The following is a 12,205-nucleotide window of genomic DNA, read 5'->3' on the forward strand; positions in this document are numbered from 1 at the left end:
ACACCGAACGCCTTGCCAAGAGGTAAACTTGATAGTTATCCTTTTCCTTTCAATTATTTTAAAATAGTTTGCTTAGTTAATCAGGTTCATATCATCTTGAAAAGAAAATAAAAATGTTAAAAATAGTAAGCCCCATGTAAGTATGCTCATGGCATAAAAACCATAAGTACATTCACTATGGTGGCATAAAAATAAAATTAATATATTTCTGTCCTATAAAAATGAAAATATAAAAATAAATTTATGATCCTACCGAAGAAAGTAATATTTATTAGAGGAAGTTCAACATGATAACGGCTAAGAGATTTTATGCTAACACTTAACTAGTTCCACAAAGCTTTGTTGTCTATTTGAGCTCCACAGAATTCAAGGATCAAAGAAGACTAGCAGACTGAGGACATCCTAATCGCTGTCAGGGTGTTGCCGACATTCAAATACACCTCCACCATCTGCTAGCTACACCGAAAGAAATTACGTCAAAATCCAGCTTGGAGGAGAGCACCCCCATTTATCCAGCTAAGCGTTCCACTTATGTTTATATTTTACTCAAATAATAAAAAGATGCATAATCATAAAAACCCAAATAAAGATTTTGTGCTTATATATATATCTTTGCTTAGTTTGCTAAATAAATAAATAACTAAATAAAGTTTGCTATGAACCCTCATGATAAGCTCTCACATGGAAATGATGAATAGTTACTCTGCCATGACTAGTTCTCAAAATTGAAATCTCTCTCAAGTTTAGGCATGACTGTTATTAATTAAGAATTGCTCTAAATCTGAACTTGTGGGAAGAGTACTTGATCTAAAGTCTAAGTCGTTAACGGATACGATATGTGAAGGTTGAGCTGTTGTTTATCTGTTCTTAGAGATGCTAGAATTCTGGAGAATTTTATCTTTAAAAATCTTTAAAATAACACATGATGAGTTCCTGTATGATGAGAGTTTAAAATCCTACCACAGCCATATATACATACTTGTCAGACTATGAACCATACATATTTACTTTTTACTGCTTATGAGCATTGAGTGTGGTCAAGCTGTGTAGACCCTTAGGAGCTTGTCATGTGGTTAAATCAAGATTCACTTGCACGTTCACTCACACATGCTGCTTCTACTCTGGAAGTACGCATCCACATATATCCACCCATTTCCATCTCCAGAACCATCCAAAAATATTCTACTCCTAATCCGGGACAGAATAGCCAAAAACATTCTCCTATTTCTGTTTTCCCCTATGAAATAAATGCTCAAGTTATTTTGGTTACTACCACTTGCTACATTATTCTAGGAGGGTGAGTGCTCTGAAAAAAAGGAAAAATACGAGGAAATAAAATGGGGCAAGTGCCCGGAACCTCGAAGAAAAGAAAAAGTGAGACGAGAGGTAAAAATAGACAAGTGTCCGATAGTAGAATTAGAGGTACAAGATACCCACCTGAGAGAAAAGAAAAATAAAATATAGAGTATCTCATTCTCCTCAACAAGTTTCAAAAGAGCAAGAAAGGTATGTATCCCCTCAAAAGAGCACAAGTAGAATTAGACTTTCACCATTGTTATCACCATCATCACCATACATCATTCATTCGCCACACATGCACATCTTGATTTGACTTATTGACTTGTTTCTTTGGATTCACGGTTTAACTATGCAATAAATGTCTTGTAAGTATGTATTAGCTGTCTCCCACCTATGAGCTCCAGATATCAAAACCTTATTAGAGTAGGGTGAGAGAGAAGGCAATGCCACTATGCCTCATACCAAAAATACCACATACTTTGAGAGAAGGCAGACACCATTACTGCCTTGGTAAGGATCCAGAAATACCACAAAAGAGAGACTAGAGAGAGTCATACAAGGAATCTCTGAGTTTTATTTGAAAATCTGCAAAAACTCCAGAGCTATAGTTAATCGAAGAACAAGAGACATGGCGCTTGATTAGACCGTTCTATCTTTTAACTGCTCAAGACACAAGTGACGGTTGCAAGCCCCATGGTGGAAGGTAAAATGAGTAAGTTTAAATCTTAACAGTTTACCCTAACCCAAAGATGAGATCTTGTTTGAACGCATATGTACCTTTAAGGCATGAAACCACTGTAGAATTCTTGAGTTCATCTTTGCTCAGGGACGAGCAAAGGTTAAGCTTGGGGGAGCTTGTTGACGGTCCTTAATGCTCACATTTAACCGTCAACTAATCATGGAAAAGGATCCAAATGCAACCAACAACCAGACTTAGGGTTTTATCTGACAGGATTCCACGAGTTTTGGTGTTTGTCTATTTCTGCAGGGGTTATCAGGAAATATGAAAGAAAGGCCCACATGTCAGGTTTACATAGAGATATTAACGTGCCGTGCAATTTTCTATCATCTAGAGGACTCCAGAAGCCATGGGAACGAACGGGAAGCCGAGAGGGCTCAGGGACAGGGCGCCCGCCCTACTCCTTAGGGCGCCTGCCCACCTTTTTCCACTAATCACGATCAACTTTGCGGATCGTGCTCCACCGACCTAAGGGATCAAGGAAAACCGTGCGATTGATGTCGGTTTGATCCGACGGCCCAGATTCATCTGAAAAGACTATATAAGCAAGGCCCCCTGGCCTCTGGAGATCATACCTCTTCTACAGAATCAAAGCTAGGGTTTCAATTATTCATCCAAGTAGAGAGGATCCCTTTAGTTCATCTAGTTCTAGCTCTAGTTCATCTAGTTCTAGTTCTAGTTCATCTAGTTCTAGTTCTAGTTCCTCTAGTTCTAGTTCTAGTTAGTTCTAGTTGTAATCTAGAAAATAGGGAGAGAGAAGAGGAGAGCAGAGGAGGAGCCGGATCTGTTGGATCTTCCTCAACATTATACTTTTGCTGTAACTGGTTCGTTCTTCATCGTTCTCCAAGTTCTTCAATTCATAATTCATGAGTTATTTAATTACTTTTATTTACATTCAAGTTATTTATTGTATTCCCGCTTGCATCAAGTGCTCTAGTCTTTATAACGCTAGAGTAGTAATTAATAGATTAGACGTGGTGTTTAGTCTTGCAGTTACCTGAAATTGCACCCAATCCTGCGGATTGTTGTGGTAGCCCTAGGGTAGTGACAGCCCTAACGGTCGACGTATTCCACCTCGTTCGGATCGGTGTTTGTAGGACCGTAGTTAGAGCTTCCTAGCCCCCTTCTCATCTCTTTCTGTGGTTAGTGTTCTGATGTCCCGAAATAAATAATCTTTGAAGTAATTCTTGATTCTTAGATCAACTAGAGAACTCTTAGGAAACTTCCTCTCTTCCTACCAAAAATAATTATATAGTTATCCTTGGGAGATCTTGAATCTTAATTAGTACACTCACGTTCCCTGTGGAAAATCGATACTCTGGAATACTCCCGGGTGAAAGCTACATCGGTATCCGTGCGCTTGCAGATTTTTCTGTTTGCATTTAAAATACCCAACAGTACGTTATTCAAGGTAAATGGTCAACGCCTTAAATTATTTTTAGAGCCCAACAATGAATTAGAGGAAGTAGACATAATCACTTTCTTTCTCAATTAGAATATTTGGGACCAACCATTTTATTTTTGAATTATCAAGGAAAATCAACTTTTTCTGCATAAAAAATTAATTAATAAAGTATACAAAAAAGTGGAGGCAGAGGAGGCTCAAAGGGCGGGCGGTCGCCCAAAACCCTTGGGGTGCCCGCCCCTCCCCTTAGGGCATTCGCCGCCTCCTTTCTCCATTTACATCCTGAGACCTTCCTTGTTTATAAAAAGTATATCTTTGGAAATTTTTCCCATCTTTTGTCTGGATACCTTCCAAAAATACTTTTCCAGACCCCTATATAAGCAACCCATGCCTATGGTCTAATCTCATCCCATCATAGCTTTTCTCTCCTCTTGCTTAGAAGCTAGCTACGCCTCTCTACTCAATAATGGCTAAAGAAAATTCAGAGAAGAGAATGATTTCCTATGGGATCGATCTCAACACCATCCCCATAGAAGAACCTGAGTGCAAAGCTATCATTCCTATAGATGAACCTATCCCGCTAGCCACCATTCCACCACAACCGCACTGCTATGAACGTCTTATTATGCTCAGCCATTCGCACCAAGCCTCTCCTCTTGGAAGGAGCTCCGCCGAAGGGGCCCGTCGTTGCTTTACTGGTAGAGACTAACATCCTACCACCAAAGCACAATGAAGAGCTATTAGGAGTGAAGACCAACAGGAAGGGGGAGGTTGTCTACGCCAAATACACAATCAGAGATCGTACCTACTTTGAGGGGGTTCGTGCTCATCCGACGAAGGTCAAATTTATCCCCCCAAAGGAAGCCCCAAAGTCCACCATGGTTGCATCCAAGACTCCATGAAAACGCTGCAAGACGATGGCAGACTTGGAAAAGGAGTTAGCTGAACAACGCGAAATAATAGCCTCACTAGAAGCCTAACAGCATGTCCAAAGTAGATGCATCGCCCACAATGATAAGCGGGTGCTAGCACTGGAGCATAACTCCACCGCTATGATTTAGAGAGTGAAAGCTTTAGAACACCCTAAGAAGTAGGGTCGATTCATCTTCGCATCTGATAGAGCAAGTGTGAGTTATATTAAAGTTTGTTTAATTTTAAGTTTGAAGTTGTAATAATAAGCCCTACATGAGGACGATTAAAATGATTATTATTAGATATGGCTTATCTCTCTTTTGTCTCTCTCTTTTGTCTCCACCATGTTGTGAATGAAGAATAACAGGAAACCAGTGGGGGGGAGACACCCGACGATCAAAACGAACGAATTCTCGCGAAACGATAAAAATATTGGAGAAGACATGACACGAAGACCGCACTCGATGAAGCTGACCTTGAAGGGCCACTAGCTAGGGGCGGCCACCCAACCCCCTTTGGGCGCCCGCCCAAGGGGTGGGGCCATCTTGTTCTCGCTTCAAACCATGGTCAGGTATGATTTCTTTATGTTATAAATTGTTATTATCACTGTTATTTTGATTCAGAATAAAATATCTCTAGTTAAACCACCCTATACATAAATATTTAGAAGATATTTTTATTCATGACCACAAGATAGACTTACACCATGATAATTCTTGGAAATTCCAGTTGTTGTTGGGAACTTTAATATAGGGACACCATATCACTTAAGTTGTTGTGGAAAGAGAGATAGTATAAATATGAGAACTTGATTTCTGATGCCTAGTCATTTAGTGAATTTTACTTTCAAAACTCTTAAAACTACTAGCTATACTTCTCCTCTATAGCAAGAATTAATATCCTAATAGAGCCATGCATGATAGATATAAACTAGCTCATAAGTTAATTGCTTTGTATTGAGTTTTGTCAAACCTTGTTGACCTGTGTCGAGAGTATTATCATGCTCCTAAGATCAAGATCACATAAACCCACATATATCTGTTGTTCCTACACTGGGAATGTGCACAAACATGCCTTTCCATCCACAAAAATATTTTACTCCTACACTAGGAGAAAACACAAACAAAATCTTGGTAGGAATAATTGCTCTAAGTTCTTTAAAGTCTTTCTCAATATTTCCTGGTTACAGAAGGGAGGAATGTGGCTATGCAAATTAAAAAGTATTAAAAAAAGAGAGAAAGAGGAAAAAGGACAAGTGTCCTAGAAAGAAAGAGAATAAAAGATAGCCCATACCATCCTGTGCAAAGACCATCAATGCTTTAGAGAAAGAAAGACATTTTGAAAAGAGCAATGTAGAATTAGGATTAGCCATTATATATATTCCACACAAATGCACTTCTTGATCTAAGAGTATGTTATTCCCCTCCATGGATCTGAGTTTTGACTTAGCAATATATGCAAGGTAAGTATGCTATTTCCTTGAATTACCTTCAACTCCATATAAGCCTGTATAGAGTAGGATACATATGAGGCATATATCATACATGCCTTGGTGAGTTCTACAAATACCACCTACAATGAGTGATTCGAGTATGCTACATGATGGATGTTGACGGTCCTTAAGTATCAAATTTAATTATTAAAATAATAAAGAAAAGGATCCAAATGAAATCAAGATCCAGACTTAGGGTTTTATCTGACAGAATTCCACGAGTTTTGGTGTTTGTCTATTTCTGCAGGGGGTTATCAGGAAATATGGAAGAAAGGCCCACATGTCAGGATTACGTAAAGATATTAACGTGCTGCGCAATTATCTTACATCTAGAAGACTCCAGAAGCCACGAGACCGAAGCGGAGGCGAAACGGGGCCTGACCCTGGGCGGCCGCCCAGTTGGTCAGGGCGCCCGCCCTGCCCCTGAGTCCAATTAGGACTCTGCTTTGCGGGAGATCTCCACCGAACTAAAGGATGAATCTAAACCATACAATCTATGTCGGTTTGATCCAAGGGCCCATATTCACTTGGAGGGACTATAAAACCAGACCCCCTGGCCCCTGGAGGAGAGAGCCTCTCAACCCTAATTCATTGTTCCATCAAGGGAGAAGAAGCCTCTGATCAAGATTAGAGCCACCACATCAATTAGATATCTAGATTAGCATAGCTACATAGGATTAGAACTAGAAGGAGTCAATCTTCGATTGGTTTCCGGATCTGTCAGGAGGATTCTTGGTAATTCTCTAATTGTGTTTCTAATTACTTTCTAATTATCTTTGTTCTTCAATATTATGAATATGACTTTGTTCTACTTCAATATATTGCTTATGACTTTGCTCTACTTGCTTATATTCAAGATTATATTGTTCTTAGTTTATCATAGTTATGTACTTGGCTTAGTTAGATTTGATCTATATACATGCTTAGGATCGTATAGTGTTTATCCATCGGATCCATGGGTAAATGACAGATATTGTGTAGGCGTGGTGCTTATACCGTATTTATCTGCGATTGTACCCAATATGCCAGATCGTGGGGTGGTTCGTGATAGTGACAGCTTCATTGATTCTTATATAGTCCCCCTCTCGTGTATTGGGCTGGCAGAGCAACATTATTACAGGGGAGTGATTGCTATGTTTCTCATATTCCTTGCTAATATCACTATGCATGGGCGTAGTCTTGTCTCGCAATGATTGCTAAGTATGCTTGCACTAACTATGATAATGCTAAACTATATAGTTGAGAATAACTTAGGGAATATTCTTGTAGTTCGTTCTAATACCATGCTAATGACTTTCTAGAGTATCTAATTGAGGTGCTTATCATATTTATTATGTGGCTAGATCAGATTAGTTATCCTTGTCACTATTATTATTTCATATATCTTTTATGTGACACTTATCACTGTATGAAGAGTTAGATATAATGTTCTCAATTATACATGCAATGATAGATGCTCAATCTTATATTCTATTCTGTAATCATTAGTGATGATTTCTAATCCCTTCCCAGTGGTAAAAATATAAATAACGATACCTGGAATACTTCCCGGTTAAAATGCTACATCGGTATTAATCTGTGCGCTTGCAGATCCCATTCATTATTTATTTAGAAGAGCAATTGCATATTTCAATACCGCGTCTCTCATGTCATGCTGGGGATGACAACTTGGCTTAAGTGGTGTGAGGGATAGGTTTGGCATTTTTGGCACCGTTACTAGATTTAGAGAACTTAGTCTACTTTTGGTAATGATGTTAAGAATACCCAACAATGGAGAAGGGTAAGCTAAATTTTTCTTTGTAAAAATATTATAAAACTCTATGTGACAGGGCTGAAGGAAAAGAGAATTCTATTTTGTACTGTTCCATCCTCAACTTCTCAAAGTTTTGTGGTAGACACTTTGAATCCCGTAGTATAGGTATGACTTGGAATAAATCTATTGGTGATGTCTTGGTTTGAGGTTATTTTTAAAATGATCTATCCTTTTTCCTTGAGGACGAGTAAAAGACAAGTGTAGGGGAGTTTGTTGATGGTAGATAACTCCTAATTTTAACCGTCAACTAAACATGAAAATGGACCTATTTGCAAGCACTTAGTAGATATAGGGTTATCACTAATAGAATTCCACGAGTTCTGGTGAATGTCTATTTCTGCAGGGGGTTATTGAAATAATAACAAAAGGAGGTCCACATGTCAGATTTACATAGAGAGAAGACTCGAACGTCAACTCTAGAATACTCTAGAAGACTCAGGAAGACACCACCTAAAAGGTAGGGCCCACTTGCCATAGGGCAGGGGCGCTGTAAGGGGTGGCCGCCCGGGGGCAAGAGCCAATCATCTTCCACCTTGCGGATCCTGCCTCCACCACCTTTGAGGAGTAATCTTGAGCGCACATTTAAGTCGGTTTGATCCGAGGGCTGTGGTGCTTCCTAGGGGGCTATAAATATGACCCTGACCCCACCTCTAGAAATCAATTCTGAAACCCTAATTCATATTTTCTAGAGAGAATTAGATAGAGAGGGGTCCTGGAATGGATCTGTCTCTATAGGGTTATAGCAACAAGAGAAATTGAGAGAGTATAGGGTGAAGATAGAAGTTGAGGAAGCTCGGCCTGTCGGTGTCTTCTTCTTTGTATCTTCGGGACCAAGTCTCCTAACCTGAGGCTTGGTTCTAGAATCGTTCAACAATTTGACTTCTAATACTCGTAAGTTATTGTTCTTTGGTTTACGAGTTTACTTTATTCGCTTCGCGTAGGGAATAGAGTAATTATTCGTAGCGTAAGCATGGTGCTTGGGCTAGGAATACTCGTAGATACTCCATGTTTGGCCGGATTTGTGGTAGCATTGGAGGGAAGTGACAATCCTTTTGTGTCTCTGTAATCCACGTCCCGTTAGGAGATATATGGTGCTAGAGTTAAGCACTTTATGAGGTGTCTCTTTTCTCTAGGTACTTCCCTTAGAACAATATTTACACACTTATCATAGGTTAGAGGAACACTGAAGAAAGAGTTCTCTCTATATCACTCATATCTCACTATCTTGTCTTGCAGCCCATGGGTAGTAGGTAAGATAAGGTTAGTCTTTTGCACGCTTTCTCCTAGTGGTAAAAAAAATTAATGTGATACTCTGGACTTATCTCCCGGGTAAAGTACTCACCGATATCCGTACGCTTACGAATTATTTCTGTTTGATTCTTTCGTGTGTGTAACTAATATCAACAGCAAGGTGTCCTAAATTTGTTTTGCCACATCAACATTCATCACTCTATTGTACTCATTTTCATCTAGAGCACTAAGAAAAATACTTGTGGCTTGCCTGTTGAGATGGACAACAGCTAGCTCTTCATTTGTTGGCTCTTCAGGGTTCTCCGGTAGTTGAAATCTACTGCACACAATTTCCCCAAGACCACAGTGAAGACCATTAAGATAAGCCCTCATCAAGTGCTTCCACTTGGCAAAGTTTGTCCCATAGAAATGAGGTAATTTGCCCACGGGCACATTGATAAAAGACTTTTAGTCATGGTTAGTCAAGTAAGAATAATTAAAGGATACGGCTGCATGTTTCTTTTTGGTGCTGCTGCCTTTGTCCTTGCTTCCCTTCTTCTCCTTCTCTTGCTCTTCTCATTTCCCTTGGAAACATAATATGATGCATCATCATCATCATCATCCGAGCTGCTAGATAGCTCACTAGATGAAGCATCATATGCCTTCTTTTCTTCTTGCTTTGTTCTTGCTGCCCTTCTCTTGGCTCTTTCTTCACGTATGTGTCTTCTTTCTTCTTTTCTTTTTAGCTTCTCATCATGCTTTTGTTGTTCTTCTTTTGCTTTTCTTTTTGTCTCTCTTCTCGCTCTTCTTTCCTTCTTTATTTCCACATCGGTGGTCTTGTCATTCTTGAGAGTGGTGTTGCTTGCTGTCGAGAGTGACATATCATTGTTGCTGCTAGCATCTTTGAAAAGCACACCACCATCTTTTGGCTCACGAGTGATTCTTGAATCTCCTTCGACTTTCATACTTCACGCGGTGAAGCGTATCTGAAGTAACCAGGCTTTGATACCACTTCTAGGATCTCCTGGAAGGTAAAGGAGGCCTAGAGGGGAGGGGTGAATAGGAAAAATTTAACTCGAAGCTCTGTTAGAATAGAGGGCGGCACTATCGGCCTTCAACAAAACCGCAGAAAGTAAAGAGACTTTGCGGAAAGTAAGCTGATATTGTAAATTCCACAATCCTGCAAAATGAATCCAAGATCTAGTGTGAAGACTGGATACCACAGAAATGTCTCACAAAACTAGATTGAGCCACCAAACCCTAGAAAGGGTGAAACACAAGAGATAATCTACAATAAGCACACAAGACTCAGTGATTTATATCGTGGTTCAGCTCACCACCAAGGTTTGCCTATGTCCACGTTGTTGAGAAAGCCACCAAAGGCTTAGGCTTGCCACAAAGGCTTACCCTACCCTCGTTCTCAAATCAAGAGAGTCAACTCTTGAGGTGAGGGATAATTTCTTAGCTGCAAGACTAAGGTTACAAACCTCCCAAGGCTGCTACACAAGGGGGCAAGCTCAAGGGCGACGCCTAGCCGGCTAGGAGCAAGCTCCAAGAGTAACAAACCTTAAAACCGTCGGCCAAACGTGAACCAAATACTCTTAGACTTTGGGAATCAATGGATCTACTCTCCAATCAAGTTTTGCTGTTGTTGGGTATTCTTAACATCATTACCAAAAGTAGACTTAGTTTTCTAATTCTGATAACGGTGCCAAAAATGCCAAACCTATCCCTCACACCACTTAAGCCAAGTTGTCATCCCCAGCATGACATGAGAGACGCGATATTGAAATATGCAATTGCCCTTCTAAATAAATAATGAATGGGATCTGCAAGCGTACAGATTAATACCGATGTAGCATTTTAACCAGGAAGTATTCCAGGTATCGTTATTTATATTTTTACCACTGGGAAGGGATTAGCAACCATCAATATTGATTATAGAATGGAATATAAGATTGAGCATCTATCATTGCATGTATAATTGAGAACATTTATCTAACTCTTTCATACAGGGATAAGTGTCACATGAAAGATATATGAAGTAATGAATAGTAACAAAGATAATTAATCTGATCAGCATAACTTAGCCACATATAAATATGATAAGCACCTCAATTAGATATTCTAGAAAGTCATTAGCATGGTATTAGAACGAACTAGAAGAATATTTCCTAAGTTATTCTCAACTATATAGTCTAGCATTATCATAGTTAGTGCAAGCATACTTAGCAATCATTGTGAGACAAGACTACGCCCATGCATAGTGATATTAGCAAGGTAAATGAGAAACATAGCAATCACTCCCCTGTAATAATGTTGCTCTGCCAGCCCAATACACGAGAGGGAGACTATATAAGAATCAATGAAGCTGTCACTATCACGAACTACCCCACGATCTGGCATATTGGGTACAATCGCAGATAAATACGGTATAAGCACCACGCCTACACAATATCTATCATTTACCCATAGATCCGATGGATAAACGCTATATGATCCTAAACATGTATATAGATCCAATCTAACTAAGCCAAGTATATAACTATGATAGACTAAGAACAATATAATCTTGAATATAAACAAGTAGAGCAAAGTCATAAGCAATATATTGAAGTAGAACAAAGTCATATTCATAATATCGAAGAACAAATATGATTAGAAGAACAATTAGAAGAACAATTAGAGAATTACCAAGAATCCTCTTGACAGATTCGGAAACCAATCGAAGATTGACTCCTTCTAGTTCTAATCTATGTAGCTATGCTAATCTAGATGTCTAATTGATGTGGTGGCTCTAATCTTGATCAGAGGCTTCTTCTCCCTTAAGGAATAATGAATTAGGGTTGAGAGGCTCTCTCCTCTAGGGGCCAGGGGGTCTAGTTTTATAGTCCCTTCAAGTGAATATGGGCCATTGGATCAAACCGACATTGATTGAACGGTTATCCTTGATCCTTTAGGTCGGTGGAGATTGATCCCGAAAGAGAGTCCTGATCCAACTCTGCAGGGGGGCGGGCGCCCAGGTCAACTGGGCGGGCGCCCAGTGCTTGGCCCCTTCGGCCTCCGCTTCCTTCCCGTGGCTTCTGGAGTCTTCTAGATGTAAGATAATTGCGCGGCACGTTGATATCTCTATGTAATCCCGACGTGTGGGCCTTTCTTCCGTATTTCCTGATAACCCCCTGCAGAAATAGACAAACACCAAAACTCGTGGAATTCTGTCAGATAAAACCCTAAGTCTGGATGTTGATTTCATTTGGATCCTTTTCTTTGTTTATTTGATAATTAAATTTGATACTTAAGGACTGTCAACAGCTG

Source organism: Sorghum bicolor, chromosome 5, assembly GCF_000003195.3.
Source record: "Sorghum bicolor cultivar BTx623 chromosome 5, Sorghum_bicolor_NCBIv3, whole genome shotgun sequence".
NCBI classification, from domain to species: Eukaryota; Viridiplantae; Streptophyta; class Magnoliopsida; order Poales; family Poaceae; genus Sorghum; species Sorghum bicolor.